This window comes from Heterocephalus glaber, unplaced genomic scaffold, assembly GCF_053883595.1.
Source record: "Heterocephalus glaber isolate CG9 unplaced genomic scaffold, H.glaber_assembly_v1.0 deba00000071, whole genome shotgun sequence".
In the NCBI taxonomy this organism is placed as follows: domain Eukaryota; kingdom Metazoa; phylum Chordata; class Mammalia; order Rodentia; family Bathyergidae; genus Heterocephalus; species Heterocephalus glaber.
Window position 1 is genome coordinate 3898034 of NW_028258137.1, and position 19731 is coordinate 3917764.

Here is a 19731-nt window from a genome sequence, read left to right on the forward strand (position 1 = left end):
TCTCATTTCAAAGGGGTGGGGCATATGTGTGCTCCTGGCATCCACGCAGCTCACCTCCTTGGTGCTGGGGGTTGTGGTAAGGAGGCCGGGAAGGTTCACCTCCTCTGCCCTGGGGGCAGTTCTGCTCCTTGGTGCTGGGAAGGCTGGAGTTCCTAATGCAGAGCTTTACATTTTTTGAAGAGACTGTGGAAGCCACTTGGAGGCCACGTGAACTCTCCATGGTCCTGACACAGATTTCCAGAGCTCTGCCACCAGGCACATTGGTTCTGAAACATTTTATCTCCCCTGCTTTCTAACCTGGGAATCCACCATTTTTTATTATTCATTTCCCACTTCATGGGTATCTGAATCCCCAGGTGAGCTTGGTACTCTGCCCTCAAACACTGGAGTCAAAATGTGAGCAGTAGTTTTTTTTTAGGGAACCACAAAGCAACATGATCATTGAGTGGTGAAGGTTTGCTGTAGCTGACAACACTGTCACAGTGACACTAAGCACATTTACCCAGAACATACTATGCATTGATAAGAAATGTAGTGGTACTCCCAGAATTCACCATCACCTTGTATACCAGGTATTATCACCATTTTACAGGTGAGAAAACAGGAAATTGCCTATGGTCACTACAGAAACTAAATAAATTTGAACATGTAAACTGCTCTGAACAGCACCAGTAGCCCAGTAAGCACTCAATAAATGGTAGCTGATAATAGTTTTTCTTCTTGTACTGTGTTGCTATTGATTTACATAGCTAGCCCCACCCTGTCTCTAAGTGTCTCTTGAAGCAGAGAAGAATTGAATGGATTTTTTTTCTCAAGGCAAGAAAAGCAAAACAGTCAATCAAAAATGATCTATTAGTTTGGGAGTCACAGAAAGTTGGAAAGATTTCAATAAAAAAAATGGATTGTAACAAGTTGTAGCTTGAGTGCATAGATGATGATACTTCGTGGATGTTCCACTTTGCTAGATGTGCCCTTCCCCTCTGGGTTCTTGGCAGATGGGACGACTTTGTGGAACACGTGTCTATGCTAAAGGGCCAGGACTTATTGGGCCAGAGGGGGGCATATCCCAACCGGGAACCAAATCACTTCACCAAGGCCAAGTTAGTCATTGTTTCCTCATGATAATTTGGAATTGAAACTTTAAGAGACCAAGTAAGTTGCTGGCAAGGTAAATGGATGTGGAGAGACAAAAGAGCCTAGACACACTGATGGCTGAGCACCCGGAAGGCAGGTCCAGGAACCCCTGTGGCCAGAGTTCCTGGCACGGTGCCAGTACCCGCTCCTGAGAGCTGGAAGTCTGCCACTCCCTGGAGGTCTTGGAGGCCACTCACTACCTTTACTCTGTGAGTGGGTGAACTGGGTTTCTGTTACTGACACCCAAAGATCTGTCCAAGCAGTAAGCATTAACCCAAGACTAGATTGTGTAATTCTGCATTTACTCCTAGGCCTCAAATTAAAGTTCAAGTTCTGCATATTCGCTAGGTAGAAGGTGTCAGGCTTGGAGAACACAAGAGAACTTGGTGGAGACTCTCAAGGAGGTGGTTCTGTTTCTGCAGACTGAAGGCACAGTTGTGTGGCAGGAATGTGCTCTTACAGAAATGTTACTTTATTGAAGTTTGATCGACATACCAAAAGCTGTACATGCTTAATGTATAAACCTCGATGAGTTTGCAGACACTCGCACAGCCATGAAAACATCTCTACAAACTATGCTATAAACCTAAGTGTCACCTGGAAAGATTTCTTCCCATTCTCTATTCATCAAAATTTTAAGTTTATGATACAGTGTTTCCAGCCATAGGCACTGTGCTATATGGTACGTCTCTAGGAGTTTTCATCTTGCAGAAATAAGACTTTGAACCCTTTGACTAAACTGCCCTGTTTTCCCCATCATTTCGTTCTTTACTTCTATGAGCTTGACTAAGATTCATCGTGTACATGGTATCATATAATATTTGTCCTTCTGTGTCTGGCTTATTTCACTTGGCACAATGTCCCCCACATTCATGCTCATCCTTGTGAACGGTGGGATACCCTCCTTTCCAAAGCCAAGTAGCATCCCCTTGTATGTCTATACCAAATGGAACTATGAACTTTGCTGCTCTGGGGTGGAGCCAAGAACTGTAGATAGAAGTAACGGGGAAGCACTCTTCTCGTGGGCAGCCTGCTGGATTCTAAGTTCCAGGAGGGAGGGAGCTTGTGTGTTTTGTTCTTGACTTCATGTGGTGCTCAGGTTTTGACCCAGAGTGTTGCTCACTACATGTGCACCCTGTGGATGACCTGGGAAGTAGCAGGCTCCATCTGAAGGAGCTGGAGTACTCAGGACACTGGAACCCCCAGGTTCAATGCTCCTGCTGTCATCATGGCACATGACAGCCTAGCAAGCCCCCATCATGTGGGTAGACAACATGCACACCCGTCAATTGTTTGATCTTTTATTTTAAAGGACTAGTTCCCAGCCAGAGATGCTGGGGAGGCAGGGCAGTGTCAAATTTCGAGAAGATTCTGTGGCTCTGTTCGTCTGCTCAGGTTCAGTCCTCAGCTGTTTTTGATCATAGGAACATTGCTTAACCACTGAGCTTCTCATTGGGAGAATGGGTAGAATCAAGGTGCCTACTTCAGGGGTCCTGAGTTCTTTAAATCAAAATGAAATCAATGATACATGTGAGACAATTGGCACAGGGCCTGGAGTAGTAAAAGCTCAACAACACCATCACTGGCTTTGGTGAACCCCTGAACTCCTGAGCACGAGCCCCTTGCGCTTCTCTGCTTTTGCTCTGACTTCCTAGCTCCATGCTATGGGTCTAACTCAGCAGCAGTGGTTAAAGCAAATGAAAAAGAGCACCTGAGAGGGACCTTGCTCTGTTCAGCCTCCAGTATGAGTGGTGAGGAGATTCAGGAGGAGGCACATGGGAGGCAAGGGAGCACTGGAAGCTGACTCTCTGTCTCCCTGGTGCTGGAGACACAGCTAACCTGGTGTGACAACAGGCCCTGGCTTTGGAGTCCAGTGCGGTGAGCACAACCCTGCCTTCCCTGCTAGCACATGGGTGATTATTTCCAGAAATAGCCTTTCCCCACAGGGAGTTCTCTGTTGCTCTTACTAAATCCTAACCAGGGCCTGGGTCACTCATTTTAAGCACTAGGTATTCCAGCAAAGCCAAAATGATGCCCAGAAAATTTATTCCAACACTAACACTCAGAAAAAGGCAATCTAGCCTTCAAAAAAAAAAATGGAAGTTTCACTTATGTTCATAAATGTTACATGCGGCTGCATATTACTCTCTGACTCATTGTAAATTATTTAAAGTGTCCAAGAGATGCTATCCTCGTTCCCCATGTTAAGGCAGTGCCAGGTACACCGCACATACATTATGCATGCAGAAGGCATCTGTTATACACACTGACGCCGCTGGAGGCACAGCCTGTCAGAGAAGGGGCTGCTGCGCAAAAGAGATACATCTGGGTGCTCTTAAGTCCCTCTGCTTTTTGCCTTCAAGCTTTGCTTTTGATGGAAACACCCTTACAGGTGTGATGTGCGGAATGCAATACCACTTCCCACAGAATGTCTGCAGCTGCTGGAGGAGTCTCGTTAAAAACATCCACTCTCTCTGCTACTATCCCCACCCAGTCTCACCACCATGACCTGCGAACTTCCTGCTGAACACTGTGCTCTCACTTGCATGTTAAGGGATGTGGACAGCAAAGGTGATAATTCTGAACTCTGATCCCCTCAATGCAAGTTGACTTGTGTCTGTCTGGGAGCACCCTTTTCTATGACGCTGTATAGGCAGCTACGGTCCAGAGCTTGACGGCCACCTTCCTTCTCCAAGGTTGCAGAGGACTCCTGGGTGTGGAGTGTCAGGTAGCTCCACAGACCCTCACTTGGGAGTCCCTAGCTAATTCCTGGTTTCATCTATATGACTGTCACTCAAAATGGTCAGAGCACATGCCCTAATTGCCTCTGCTCACTTTAAGTTGTGGGTGGCAGAGGCGTCTGCCACTGTGATGAAAAGTGACCCTCAAGTAAGAGTGGGATTCAGGAAAACAGCTCACCCTTTGCTTATCTCCCCCTCCCAACCTCAGCTCTGGGCCATTTTCCTATGGCAAAGGGCAAGGTGTGGATGTCACCCTGGGAACCTGGTGGCAGACTGTCAAATGTCCCTGTGTGCATGCATGCACTGAGAGTTTCAGAAAGGCTTATGACTATTTTCACCAACGTTGAATAGTATGCAGTGTAATCACAAACTACAGTGAATGTTTACATTAAAAAATCGTTAAGGCACATTGTCCTTCTCCCCTCTCAAAATCCTCCCCCTCACTCTGAAAACACTTATCCCATCACTCTTGCCACTTTCTGAAGCAGTTCTGGAAGTCTTTTTCCCTGAGTGTCTTTAGTTGTGCTGTCGTGGGTGCCGTGGTGTCCTGAGTCAATTCAAAATGTTTACGTTTCTTGGTCATCTTGACTTTGGGAAAGAGCCCGATTGGGTGAATAAGATGGATAAAGACACACCATAATGTATTTATCTGACAGAAATTGCTATTAACATTTTAAATTGATTCAGAACATCAAAGCAGCCTTGAAAAGGCACACAAGAAAAAGGACATCTAGAACTGCTTTAGAAAGCAGCAAGAACCATGGGATCAGTGTGTTCAAAGCAAGGAGTTGTATTTTAAGGGATATTAATGGCACTATGTCTTTTGCTGAAATGATTTTTAAAAATGTTTAGTTCAAACATTCACTGTGTGTTTTGATTACACCTCATGAATAATTCGACGTGCTGAAAACTGAGGATTGTCAAGACTCTTAGCTACTATGGCAAGCAGTAGACAGGACAATGGTAGCACGGGGATGGGGGGACACAGCACATGAGACACTTTAATGTTTCCCTTACCGAGAAGCTCCCTGGTACCAGCTTACCCCTTACATGGTTCTCTTCTGCTCCTGTGTGAGGTACTGGGTGTCTCATGACAAGACTGTCACTCTGCTGGATGTGTGATGGCAGCCAGGCCAGGACTGATTCCAAGTGTTTTTCCTGAGTGATGGAAATTTTTCCTGTTTTTCTCTCTGTCTCTTGGTTTGGTGGAATAATAGACATGAGAGAGGTAAGAGAGCGTGGGGAGGAAATTGAGCTCTATATTTGTGTCCTCTGTGGGCCACTTCATGGCTGGTGGTTTCGGACAAGATATTTAACCCTTTAAGCATCAACTTCCTCTTTTGTAGACAGAGAATCTTAACACTCTGGCTTTGCTTGACTGGTTGAATAATGTGAGAGGGTGTATGCCAGTGTCTGCATCTTGCTTAGTGCATAGTCGATACTCAATTTATGTTTATTCATGATGGTGGTAGTGGTGATTGCTATGAGCTTCTCTACTTCCTGTTATCTAGTTTCTTGTTAGTTTTGGAGACATATTTTTGGTCTATAGTTTAGACTGGCCTTGAGCACACTGTGTAGCCCAGGCTGGCCTCAAAATTGAGGTCTTCCTGCCTCAGCCTCCCAAGTACTGGGATTACAGGAATGTGCCATCATACTTGGCTCCTCATGTAATCTCTTGTCTGGCATTTTCTTTCTCTTCTCCCTTCTGTATTCTCATCTCACGTGATTTCTCTTAGCATTTAAAAACATGAGTGAAGGCTTCACGGAAGGCAGCGAGGCCAGGGATCCGAAGAACTGTATGACTCATTGATTCCTGGGGCTGTCATACCATGGCTGAAACAGACAGTGACAGAAACCAGATTGGGAAACTTCTAAAGAGAGTACAAGAACTGGAGCAGGAAGAACAAAGACTTAAAAAAGAACAATGCAATGATATCAAAGACCCAAACGTTACAGAAAATTCTTCAGGATCTGGAAAAGCTCAGCGTGCATTTGATTTTAGTGCCCACAGCCAAAGACATGTAGCTCTAAGAATAGCCTATCTGGGCTGGGGATACCAGGCCTTTGCTAGTCAGGAAAACACAGACAATGCCATTGAAGAGAAACTGTTTGAGGCTCTGACCAAGACTTGACTGATAGAAAGCAGACCGATATCCAACTAGCACTGGTGTGGGTGAATGGACAAAGGAGTTAGTGCCTTTGGACAGGTGATTTCTCTTGACCTGTGGTCTGTTTCTGAGGTGCAAAAGTTCAAAAGATCTTAATTTAAAAGATGAAGTCAGCGATGATGCCAAAGAGATCCGTTACACCCACCTTCTCAGTCGGGTACTCCCTCCGGACATCCGTGTACTGGCCTGGGCCCTTGTAGAACCTAGCTTCAGTGCTAGGTTCAGGTGCCTTGAGTGCACTTAACGCTATTTTTTCCCTTGTGCTGATTTAGATATCATAAGCATGGGCCGGGAATTTAGCTCAGTAGTTCCGCCGCCTGCCTCCCAAGCGCAAGGACCCGTGTTCGATCCCCGGTACCAAAAAAAAAAAAAAAAAGATTCCTCTAATTTGTCGAGAGGACTGCTTAGATATTGTAAAGATGAATTATGCAGCTCAGAAGTATGTTGGCACTCATAATTTCAGGAACTTGTGTAAAATGGATGTAGCGAATGGAGTGATTAATTTTCGGAGGACTGTTCTGTCTGCTAGTGGGACAGAGCCCGGGTGAGGAGGGATGGCAAGAACCTTTCCAGTTATACCAATTTGAAGTGACTGGGCAGGCATTCCCTTATCATCAAGTCCGATGTGTGATGGCTATCCTCTTTCTGATTGGCCAAGGAATGGAGGAGCCAGAAGTTATTGATGAGTTGTTGAATATAGAGAAAAATCCCCAGAAGCCTCAGTATAGTATGGCTGTAGAATTTCCTCTAGTCTTGTATGACTGTAAGTTTGAAAATATCAAGTGGATCTATGATCAGGAGATTCAGGAGTTCAACGTTACTCACCTACAGCAACTATGGGCTAATCGTGCTGTCAAAAGTCACATGTTGTATAATATGGGGCAAGGACTGGACTCTGTTGTGTTACCCTGTAAAACAGGACCAAACATGGGTGGAACAATAGAATGGAGAAACATTAAGCCCTCTGTCATAAAGCAGACCAGTGCCTTTGTAGAAGGAGTGAAAATGTAAAAATATAGGCCCCTCATGGATTGCCCTAAAAGCTGAGGATTGGAATTCCGGATCCAGCATTTTATTCATAGAGGACACAACAAGCACTCACATTTATTCCATAAGGAAGAAACAAAAGCTAAAAGGGATTGTCATGACACACTGGAAGAAGAGAATACTATTTTGGAGAAACCAAAAAAGAAAGTCTGTGTAGATGCAGAAATTAAAAGCATTATTTAATTATAGCAAACTTACTAGGATCTAGGAGACAACAACTTACTAATGAAGGTAGGTAGAAAAGAAATACAAAAAAAAATTTTACTGTAAGAAGTTCCAGAAATTCTGATGACCAGCTTTTTAAAAAAAGGCCCGATTAAGGAAGTTCTTCCTTAAATAAGAGACCAAGCTGGGCGTGGTGGTGCATGCTTATAATCCCAGCACTTAGGAGGCTGAGGCAGAAGGACTGCTGTGAGTTCAGGTACAGCCTGGGCTATATAGTGAGTTCAAGGCCAGTCTGAACTGTATAGTGAGACCCTGTCTCATAAAAACCAAAAGAAAAGAAAAGAAAAGAAAAGAAAAAAACCTAACCAAACCAAAAATACGAGAGAGACCAAACATTTTCTCATTCCCTTCCAAAGGATTAAGAGATGAAAAAAGCAAAAAGCAATTGTAATTTATGTACATCTGGGAGCAGGTGTCTTGTGTTTAAATTCCTTAAAGCCTGATCCCACAAAAAAATAAATAAAAAATTAAAAAATAGAAACACGAGTGAAGATTTTTGGAGTTGACTTCCTTGATAGCCTGACATCTTTATCATAATAAAATTAAAGTTAATAGTGTATCTGACTTGATGCTAGACTCAAATTGTCTCCAAATCCCTTCTAATGTTTGTGCTGGTTGCAGGCAGAAACAGCTTGAAAAATGGACACTTATATGTGTCTACATAATTTGTCTCATCAACTCTCTTTTTACAAAATTTAAAAATGAGACTGGTCCCTCAGCAAGTCACCGAGGAAGATGGGGAAACAGAATGTTCTGAGTACCAATCCTGCTTCCTGGGTCATAGCTTTCGTTGAAGGTTTCACTGAAGAAACAAAAAAGGTGATAATAACAGGATGGAATATCCTTATGTGACTATTTCTGAAATTTTCTTCTATGCTTGCAATTCCGGATAGCAAAGCATTTTGCTTTCTGGGTTGAGAGGTGAGAGGACACTGCATTAGCCAGTCTCCTGTGTGCTGCTTGGTGACACCTGGCCCGATGGGCTTTGCCAAGTGTCCCCAGAGTCGATTGCCTTTCTCAAAAAGCCAGAAAGATTTCATGCAGCCTTGGGCTTATTGACTGTTTTTCTCCACCTATGCTCAGCATCTTACATCTTGTTTTACTTTCACATCTGGAAATCGCTCTTGTAAAACCACTGGCAATTCAGTGAACTTCGAACACTCACATAAATCCTTGGCTGTCTTTGTGGACTCTGAATTAGAGTCTGGCGCGCTTAAGTCTATGCACCAGCAAAGTTTGAAACCCACAGAAGACAAGTCTTTGAAGACAGTGCATCTCAGAGTTGATAGTGCATGGGAACCACCTGGGGAAGCTGCTGAAATGCAGATTGCCTCAGTAGGTCTGGGGCAGGCCAACCTGAGACTGCATTTCTCATAAGCCTCCAGGCACGTCCCATGTTGCTGCTCCACTGGCCGCACTTTGAGCAGCGAAGTTCTCAGTCTAACGTGCATGCAGGTCTGCTGCTTCTGTGCCTGGGTTTACCACTCCTGGACCACACTCTCCAAGCACAGGAATGATAGCAGGGCATCTCACCACCTCTGGACGGTCCTGGGTTACAGTGGTCAGGGCCCTGAGCCCTCTCTCCAGATGCAAGGAGGAGGGGCCGCCTTTGCCACAGGGGTGATCCCAGGGAGTTGGTGTTCCTTTGCTTCAGAGCTTGTCTGACATTTTCTTCTCCATTTCCTGACCTCTTTGTCCCCAGTACATTACACCTCTGTCCAATGCCTCCATTAAAATGTTTCCTATCTCTTCTTCTCTGTCTCATTTCTATTTGGCTGGCTGTACCCTAACAGTGAGTCTTCCTGTCTCCAGGGATCCCATGATTCTCAGGCTGAGTTTAGGATTTGCCTCTTCTCTGTTGTTGTTGTTTTTTTTTTTTTTTTTTATGTTTACTCTTTCTTTTCTTCCCAAGAGAGTTTTACCTTTATTTCTACACCAGGTTTGTTTGGAAAGACTGAGGAGTCAGCCCTCGCAGGCAGGAGTGGCCCTGCTGCAGTGAGATCCAAACCTATAGTCTCCTAAAATGATCACAGCCTTTGATCTCTAATTCCACCTCTAGGGCTGTATTAAGAAAATAGGCAGAGTTATGTGCAAAGACATTTGTACAAGGATGCTCAGTAGAGGGCTATTTACAGTATGCAAAAACAAAACAAGATTAGAAAAAGAGAAAAAGAAAAATTGTCTACAATATTTGGGGGAGGTTAAGTAAATGGTAGTACATCAAAACGGCAAATGTTATGTTGGCATTAAAAATCACTACTTTGATGCCCACTGAGCAGGAGGAAATAGTCATGACAGTTAAGTGCAAGAAAATAACCAGGCAATAGTGTGTGTATTAAAGTTCCAATTTTAAAGGGAAAATACATAGAGGAGAATCAGCAGAAAACATACTTGTTATCAATCATTTTCTCTGGATGACAGAATTACAAATAAGTTATTTTTCTTTGAAACTTTTGTATTTCCTTTTCTATAATGGAACTAGTTTCCTTTATTTCAATAAAGAACCTTACTCATATAAACAGCTTATTTCAGTTTAGATATCAGATGTCATCAGATGATTTTAACTATTTGAATATTATGATAGCTTACAGCTCACATGGGGTGCTCCACCGAACACTAAAACACTGCATTGAATAACCGCTATAACAAATGCCTCCTCTGCAAACAAGTGTCCATGGGATCATAGGGTCCCTGAGAGCTCACATGGGCATCGTCTCCCTTATAGCCATGTTTCCCATATTCTTTCTCTCGGGACAAATTCCTTTAACATACAATTCCTCAATTGACTAGCAAACTAGCTTGACTATTTGGGGCTATAATTACAGATAATTGGGCAGCTTCTTAGAGTAATGTGACTTTCCATTCACTGCAACAAAAGTAATTTGCACTTTCAGTGTGAATCTCTTCTGCCTCTACATTCTGAAGTATCAACATTTTGCATTTCCCCTATTAGTTAGCATCTCACTAGGAGGAGGGCTGTGCCAGGGTGAGGTCTTGAGAAAGGATTTATCACAAGAGCACCAAGCAATTAGTACATCCTTCACTGGAGCTGAGCGTTACGGGAGTCGGTGATTGACTCATACATTAACGTTGGGTTGACCGTGTATCTTCAGCCTTTCGGAGTGAGGTAATGACTTTATATAAACAACCAGGGACCTGGTCCCTGGGCCACTGCTAAGAGGGCCCCACCATGACTCCCTCAAACTGTGCTCTTCTCCCTGGCACAAGGAGTGCTTGAGGCCAAGGGAATGTGCTCGGCCAGGTCCCATGGACTGCCTTCTAGATAACATTCTGTACCTGGAGTCCCAGAATTCCTTGTTCAAATGGCAAATAGTTTAAGAGGACACCCAGCCCTCCCTGGAAAGTGTCATGTCATTTATCCAAGGTAGGGGATGTGTGGATTGTCAAGTTATTTTACATTTTCCTAAAATTAACTTATTGTCCATCCAACTTTTCCACTCATTTTGTCCTACATCTATCAGTTCATCTACCAACCTACTCACCAATCCACTATCCATCTATTTATCTACCCATCCATCCACCTATCTACCTATCCACCTACTTATCCACTCATCCACACACCTAACCAGTGAACACATGCAAGTAATCAAGTATGTAACTCTGTGGCAGAAACCACATTGGCCTCTGTAAGGAACAGTGATAAAATGCTGTGGCCCCTAACATGATGATTTCCTAGGCCAGCGGGTCAGATGGTTGCTTTGCTTTGGAGATGCCTTGACTGTGTCCCCTGAAGTTTCAGGTGTTGGAAACTTGCTCTCCAGCATGGTGATGTTGAAGGGTGGAATTTTATCTTAGGAGATAAATCAGGCCACTGAGAGAGCCACACTAGGGAAAGGTTGATGTAGTTCTTTCAGAATATCAGTTGGTTCTCAAGAGAACACGTAGTCATAGAGAGAGCCCACCTCACTTGCTTGGGTCTTTCTCACATGGTTATTTCCCTTTCCACTTCTCCATCACGTTGTGACCCAGCCAAGGGGAGCCTGATTAGAAACAGAGCACATGAGCCTCCCAATCTTGGGCTTTTAGCCCCCGATACTGTGAATTAAATAAACCCCTTTTCTTAACGAAGTACTTAGTCTTGAGTATTTTGTTATGGCAGCGGAAAATGAACTAACATAGATGAGTATGCAAATTGATAATCACGGAGCATGAAAAATGCAAGAGAGAAATGGGAGATGATCTGATATTTCCAAAGGAGCACAGGAGTCAGAAAATGGTTCCAAACGATGTGCCTTAAATGATGGGAGTGTTTATCTAGGTTGAGAAGAGAATGGTGGAAATCCAGACTAAGTGAGTTGGTGAACAAAGACTCAAGAATGCATAGACTCAAGGTGGACTGGTGGAGCCAGGAGAACACATGGGATGCAGCACCCGGTGTGCACAGAAATGAGGTGGGAAGGTAGTGGCAGCTTAATAGCAATCTCATGGTCAAAACTTCTGCTTAGTCTGGTTGTTTAAAGCAGGGCTGTAACGTGGTGGAATTTATGTGTTGAAAGCGGTAAGGGGCATGGAGCACAGATTGGAGTGAGTCCTTCACCAGGGAGACCTGGTGTGCTGATGGGTTCTGGAGGGAGCCGATGGGGAACATGGAGATGGGGCTCTGGGGTAGAGCATGTGGGACTTGTTAGGGACAGAGGGAGTGGGACACATTCAAGGCCACTCAGAGGTTCCCAACTTGGGAGGTTAGATTTGTCATCACAGCAAAAAGGCAAGCTTGGAAGTGACAGACTAAGGAAGGTGCCTTCCAATTCCCTCACTACTTCACATATTTAATGAACACTCACTGTCAGCCACTCGGGACACCATGGCCAACAAAGTAGACACAGTCCCTGTCTCATGGAACACTCCTGTGTTTCCTTCGTGTGAAGAGCTGATGTTTCTCCCCTTCCTTTGAGCCCACAGCTCGAGTCCTGGGAAGCTCTCCCCTCACCAGCTTGCACGCGCAGGCCAGGTCCTCCATCGGAGCAGGATTCGCCATCTGACTAATGGCTTGGCAATTGACTTCCTATCAATCCACTGCCTCTGTCATTAAGATACTGCTGTTGGCACTGTTCAGTCGCTAAATGTCACCAACAGCTCCACATTGCATATTCCTGTGTGGAAACCTTGTCACTCCTCCCAAGATAAAGACATCAAAGCAGGTGCTCTGGGACTTTGCCAAGGGTGCTGGCCACTTCCACCAGCACCCCGAGTTGCCAGGGGCTTCTCTAGGGCCTGTGGTGTTCCTACTTTGCCTGGCTCTGAGCTGCTGTGGACAGATGACCAGGAGACGTGACAGGTGTTTCTGTTTATCTCTATCAAACACATGGGGCACCAAGCTTTGGGCACCGAAGCCGATAAACCTGGCCACTGTGCAGAATGTGGCTCCCGGGAGAGTGTGCCTGCTCTGGGCCTGAGGCTGAGTCCTCGAGAGTCAGCACAGCAAGGGCGCTGCCCACCCGGGCAGCTCGTGCTCAGCGTTTTCTACATGGCTAAGCAGGGCAAATCCTGGCTCCTTTGGGTGTGGACAATCTGAATCCTGTCAGCAAGACTAGCAGGAAAGAGCAACACAAGCACAGCCACAAGCAGCCTCTCGCTCTTCCCTCGTGGGCCCTCTCTTTCCCCAGGTGCCCCCGACAGTCACACATGCTGCGATTACTGTAACAAGCTCTGTCCTCCCTGCTCCCATGGCTCCTCGGAAGGGTGCCAGAGAATGCCTCTTTCTTTAGTTGACAGGTTTCACTCTGCCTTCTTATTGCAAATTCAGCATGGTAGCGCTTTCATTAGCTTGATTCCTCACGCTGTGCAGAACTTCTGGGGTTTGTTGTTGCTGTTTTTCAGTGTGGGCAAAGGTGATGTGAGAAGTTGAGCTTCAGTCACAGTGCTTGAGGGGTGAGTGGCTGCAAGCTGGGATTCTCTCACCAGCCAGAGCGGGGACCTGGAAGGGGACCCGAGGGCACGCAAGCTGGTGGAGCTTACGGCGTGTGGTCTGCCTCTGGCGAGGGCCACCTGGATCTGTGCTACTCTGCTCCTGTCCCCTCAACAAAGGCTGCTTAGCTTACACACCATTCAATCCCTTCAAAACAGTGTCCTTATCCTTCCCTTTTGGGCTGATATTTGATTTCCAAATAGGTGCTATGCACAAAGGAAGGCAGAGAGGTGGGGTGAAGAGAGGGGGCTGAGATGGGGTGTTTCTGGGGACCAATCACAGGGGCGCTTCTGGGCTCCCCCAGGTGGGCCCAAGGCCTCAGGGCAGCAGGTGGCAGGAGAGATGCCGTTAGTGAGAGGTGAACTGAGGGTAAGCTTGGCTTGTACAGGCCACTCTGGCTCCTTTGAGCTTTCGGGGTGCTCTTGATGGCGAGAATGCTGACAGCACACAGCCAAGCAGGGAAGGAAATCATGCAGACAAGGAGGGGGGACTTGTGTTTCTTCCTCTGTATTCGTAAGGAGAAAATGACCCAGGAGGAGGCAAGACAATATTTAATAATACTCCAGGGAAAGTGCTACAGAGCCTTTTGTTACCTTTGTCTGTTTTGTTACACTGATGGAGTAAAACCCTTCTGGTGGAAAGGGCCATATATTTCTCTTCAAGGCCAGGAAGAAGGGTAGGTGGGATTCTGGAAGGCGGAGGTGGTAAGGTGAGGATCCAGGTTAGGCGGCTGGAAGCTGCGTTAGCAGAGAGAAGGCTGTCTTCCTGGGGCTCATGAAAATAGGGGAAGGAAATAAGGCATCTTCTCACATCGATGTCTCGGAGGCCTCGGAAACCCAGCTCATGGCCCTTGCCCTCCCCAGCTGGCTCTCTGGGTTCCAAGATCTCCAGAAAAGCTCATTCTGTCACACTGTCAGCAAGACAATGGACTTCCTGACTCTCTCTAAAGCCAAGTTCTCAGCCTTAGCTCTGCTGCCCTGTGGGGCAAGGAAAGTCAGTGCTTTGGGAGAGGGGCCGTATCAGGGCTGTAGGATCCTTAGCAGCAGCCCTGTGCTTTACCTATCAGATGCCAGCGGCATCTCTGGGGTCCCCAACTTCCCTCTCAGTTGAGACCAGGACTCTATGCATTTCCAGATGTCCCTTGGGGGCACAACTGTCCTGTTTAGGACCATTAGTCTGCACTGAATCAGCACGGAGTCCTGCTGCATCTAAGTCCTACTCTGTCCCCCTCACCCCGCTGTGCCATCACTGCTGAAGTCAGTGGCCATTCTCTCTCACCAACACTGGTTCCAGCCCACCTTCCCACCCCCTCCTGCCTGCTTCAATCCATTTTTGACAGTTGCTGACTACATCATCAACTCTGCTCATATCACCTCCTCACCAAAGCTCCTGCAAAACCTGCCTTTACCCAAGAGTGTACATGCAGATTCCTACCAGAGGTAAGAAGGACCCAGACAGGCCCTCTGTGTCCACTCGTCCCCCCCACTGCTGTCCTCCACTCAGCAGCTCCTCCATGCCCCACTCTCCCTTCTAAATCCCCTGAGTCTTGCACCTGAGATGGCTCAAAATCCTTGGCTTGAGCCCAAGGCTCCCAGTGCCCAATGTCCTTCCTTCTTAGCTATCACCACAGTCCATAATTCCTCATTGATTTGTGCCAACCAGCTTCCAAAGCCTTCCCCACTGGCCTCTCAGCTCTGTGAGTTGCAGGGATTAGAGAGGTTGTATGTACTATCACCCAGCACACTACTTGAACTTGGACCTCTGGTGGAGAGATGGAGCATGCAAAGGTGGCCTGCTAGACTAAAGTTCAAGTCATCCATGGCCTTTGGACCTGAAGGTCTGGCTTTTTAGGACCAGGGTGGGGGTCTCTTCTTCCATTTTTTTTTATTCATGTCTTCATTGATTCCTTTCTTCATTTCTCTAGTCTTTCCTGAGTACCTGTTATGAGCCAGATGCAGACTGGCACCATGGGTATTTCAGACAAGATAGACACATCATGGGGCTGTGATGTTTTCTCTCTAGTGGCACAAGTGGGCATCAACCCTGTGCAACAGCACAATACACACTGTGGAAGGGCATCGCTAATGTACAGAGGGCTCTGTGCTCTGCATGCTAATACATCCTTCCCTCCTCTTACTGTGTCTCCCCACACTTAACTGAGTGGCATTTCTTTAAGCAAAGATCAGGAGACATGGCAGAAATCATGACTTTAACCCAGGCTCCATCAAGTAGAAATGGCACCAATTCCAGAATGTCTTTTGGCATCATATTGCATTTTCTAAATGGATTTCCAAGTATGTGTTTCCAGTATGTCTTGAATGAAGAGAAATAAGGGGGCAACAGCTTTCTTATTTGATTTAGAAAAAAACCAAATCAAACCAGTAGCACGTCCAATAGATGAACAGCCAGTACCACTGAACATAAAGGTTTCAGCTAAAATACACTGAGGCACTTGGGCTGCTTGCTGCACACAGATTCTGTGCAGGGTGCTGGGGACTCCAAAAGTCTGGAGATGCCACAGTAAAAAGCATGAGTGCTGCCCTCAAAGCGCCCACAGCCTCTTCTGAGGAGGAGCTGCCTGAAGGTCCACAAGGGGGCGCCAAGCACATCCTTGGGTAAGGACATCTGCCTTTGGTTGTTAGGGTTTCAGCCTCAGAGCAGCCTGCTTCTGACCACCTCAGTTAGCACCTCTGCTCCTGGCTCCTGCCATCTTCCTTGCGGTGCTTGTCACTCTCTGGACTTAGGTGTTAGTTTACATTTTATTTTGCATTGCTTCCCCAGCTAGAATGTAAGCTCCACTCTCTTGCTCACGTCTGTGCCCCAGGGTTTCGAGCAGCAGCTTCAGGTTGCAGGCAATGAATGAAGGAATGAATGAATGCAAGACCATGGTCAGAGAAAGGGTGTTATTAGGTTCCCCTGGGAGGGACAGGAATACTGCAGAAAGGAGGCGATGTTTGCACTGGGCTTTGCAGTAGGAACTGGAGTTGTCCTGGTACAAAGACAAAGGGTGGGTGGACACGGAGGACAGCATGTGGTCAAAATATTTGTAAAATGTAGATAAACCTGGGGGAGGAAGAAGAGGGGCTCCAGATGGAGACAACAGGTGGCCAGGAGAGCCCTGTAGTCAGCCTGCTGGGGGAGAGGTCACCGGGAGTGCTTTTCTTTAGAAGGCTGTTCCTAACAAAGGCTATGACCAAACAGGAAAAGCAACAGAGTAGAGCTTGGAGCCTGCTCTGGACAGGCTCGAAGGCCACCACCAGGGAGCAGACTTGTCCTCTCTGGACACTGCGAACAGTGAGAGAAGGACAGTGCCCACGCGATCCCTAATCCACAGATCCTTGGGGCCCAACAGCAGGAAGCAGCCTATGGTGAAAGTTAATGTATCTTTCCCTGGAGAGAGGAACGTAATTTGTAAGTATCTAACTTAGCACATCTACAAAAATATTTGTTTTCTTTTTCATTGTCATCAGAAAAATCTTTAAACATCTCCAACCCTCAGGGTGAAGTCTCCTTAGTCACTGAGCAGCTGAACTGTGCGTGGAAGGTTTCCCGTCTTCCCAGGAGGTCAGGTGGGATTTAACACTGAACAACTTCTGAGAGGGGCGAAGTTGCTGAAGGAGTAATTAAGTCCCGACTGGGTAAAGAACATGGGCTTCTCACAGTGTGATTTTGAGTTATTTTTAAGTACTCCCTGAAGGAGGTGAGTGGAATAAAAGTTTCAACATTAAGTATGTTTCCAATAAATGGAATCTTCTAGTTAGTTTCAGAGAAATCACATCAGCTAAGATAATTATATACCATACTTGGTAATTTCTCTTTCTTAGTATCTGTGAGCATAAGGGCTGGTAACAAGGGAAAGACTAACATTTATGGAACTTATTCCGTGGCTAGCCACCACAAAAGGTGTTTTTTGTCACGTAATTCTACTAGAAACCCTTACAACTGTTACTGATCCTCATTTGCAGAAGAAGAAACAAAGATGATGAAGGGTCGACTCTGCTGCCCCAGACCATGCAGCTAGTAAGCAGAGAGCAGAGATCTGAACCCGAGTTCAAACCAGAGTATGAGAAGGATTAAAAGGATAGATTCAGAGGTTCTGTAGATGCTCAGGACTTCAGCCCTGACCTCTGAGTGACACTGGGATAGCGACTCAGCCCCAGTGCTAGCCTTATCTGTGATACGGGCATCATGATCACAGCCCCCTGGTGCACTGCGAGTAGGGGCCTTATTTAGCACTTAGAGAGAGGATGTGTGAGAATCCTGCCTGTAGTCCGACACCTGTGACACCAGATGCCATTCATTTTCCAGACCACAGTAGGGCTGGGAAGGTCTCAGGCTTAACCTACTTCCCATGGCTCTGAAGATCTAGACAGAAAGTCACACAGCCATGTTATCCTGGACACTTCTGCTGCCAGCCACATAGATGCTACCAACGGAGTGGCAAGGGTCATGCTCTTGCCTACTGCGGCAACTTCATGGCCATGTTATCTTTGCTTAGGTCAGGGCTTCTCAAGCTTGGTGTTATTGGCATTTGGGGCTGGCAACTCTTTGTGGTGGGGGCCCCGCCTGTACATTGCAGAAGGTTTAGCAGTGTCCCTGACCAAGACCCACTGGATGCCAGCGGTACTCCTGCCTCCTAGCTCCAGCTGTGACAGCCAACAACATCTCCAGACACTGCCAAATATCCCTCCGGGAGCACAGTCCCCCTTCCCCTGAGAACCACTGACTCGGGTGAAATATGACAGTGATTTATGAAGCTGAAAACCAGGCTGGAGGTTGCTAGGATTCAAAGCAAGAGATTGCCCTCCCTGAAAAGTCTGAGGCCCTTGCTGAATAGAGATGGATTTGCACTAGGGAAACGAGGCAGGGCAATCACAAATTACCACAGCCAGTTAGCTCTTGCGACTGAATCCTCAGTGTTTTTTAGATTGTTAATTTCTCATTAAAGGAGCCATGTCATTTAATAAGCATCCTGTTGTTAGGCTCCATAAGGTGGAGTAAAAGCACAAGGAGCCAGAAGCTTCTTCTTTAAAATTTTTAATGAGGAGTGACAGCTATGTTCAGACCCCTAACATTTACAGAGTACCTGCTATATGAAATGTCACTTATTAAGTCTTTGATGGCATCGAGAAAAGACTGAACTCTTTCACAGAGGCCAAGTTTCTGTGTGGAAGGAATACTAATTCACTGAACGTACAGGTATTGAAAACCTAGTCTGTGCCCAGCTATACACTAGACACTGGATGGAATGTGCTGAAGGAAGTGAATATTGTTCCTGTACTGCTATAGCTCAGAGTAAAGCAGTGGTCTCAAAGTGGGACCCTGGGCCAGCAGCATCAGCATCACCTAGTGACTGAGTTGGTTATGCCCCAGAAGGCTGCTTCGAAGCCTTGGCCGACCGTACCTCAGAATGCAGCCTTATTTGGAAATGGGTCTTTATACAGGTGAACAAGACAAAATGAAGTCATTAGAGTGGAGCCTACTCCAGTATGACTGGTGTCCTCATAAGAGGGGAAGACAGGGCACAGAGACCTGTGTTCACGGATAATGTGAAGATGCACAGGGAGAGCACCACGAGAAGGCGGGCTGTGGAGACAGGTGAGGCCAAAGAACATGGAGATGTGGGAAACAGGAAGAGGCAAGGAAAGCTTCTCCCTCAGAGACTTCAGGGCAGCTCCACTGGGGCCTCACTCTCAGGCTCCTGGCCCCAGAACCCCGGAGAACGCCCCTCTGTTGTCCGCATCTGTCCTGTGTGTGGTGCTTTGTCACGGCTGCCTTAGGACACCAGCTCTGGGACCTCTTGGCTTCTGCCCCAGTCCTGCTGAATCAGGCACCGTGGTGAGGGCACCTGGCAATCTGTGTACTAACTAAGGACACCTCCCAGGGACTCTGAGGCACACTGGAGTGTGAGAACTTCTGAGACAGGGCCGTGGTTCGCAACCATGGTTGCACCTTAAAGCCACCTGGGAAACCAGCAGCCAAATAAATCAGGCTCCCAGAGACACTAGCGGGGGTTCTGACAGGGTGACTCCAATGTGCAACACAGGCTGCGGGCAGTGATCTAGCGCGAGGTCTCCCAAATGTCGGTATGTGCAGCTCATCAGTTGCAGTGTCTCTCTTGAGTCTTGTGGAAATGCAGATTCTGACTTGGTACGGCTAGTGACTGGCCCAAGACTGCCTTTCTAGCAAGCTCGTGGGTAATGTCACGCTGCTGACCTCCGTTAGATAAGGACCAAGCATCATATGAAATGAGCTCCAATGAGGATGTAGATTGGCTGCCTTCCAGATTCAGAGGCTTGCTAGGGAGTGGGTTGAATGACAGGGAAGAAAGGCACAGTCCCTGTTGTCCATGGCCTGTATTCTAGGGCCACCGTGGAAGCTGTCACCAGCTGTCTCTGTAGGAGTGGGACTTACTACCTGCAAAGAAGCCTGACATGCTGGAACAGAGTCTTAATTAGGCAAGGCGACCCTTCCTGCTACACAGACA

At 46.6% G+C, this 19731-nt stretch overlaps 1 protein-coding gene and 2 pseudogenes across 6 annotated transcripts in view; 2 read left to right on the forward strand and 1 right to left on the reverse strand.

Annotated features, from left to right (window-relative positions):
- Cdh13 (cadherin 13) overlaps nt 1-19731 on the reverse strand; it is a 1170900-nt gene that overhangs the window by 222786 nt on the left and 928383 nt on the right. The gene's annotated exons all lie outside the window — the stretch shown is intronic.
- On the forward strand, nt 5705-6320 carry LOC101717611 (tRNA pseudouridine(38/39) synthase pseudogene; annotated as a pseudogene).
- LOC147830583 (tRNA pseudouridine(38/39) synthase pseudogene) lies at nt 6428-7352 on the forward strand (annotated as a pseudogene).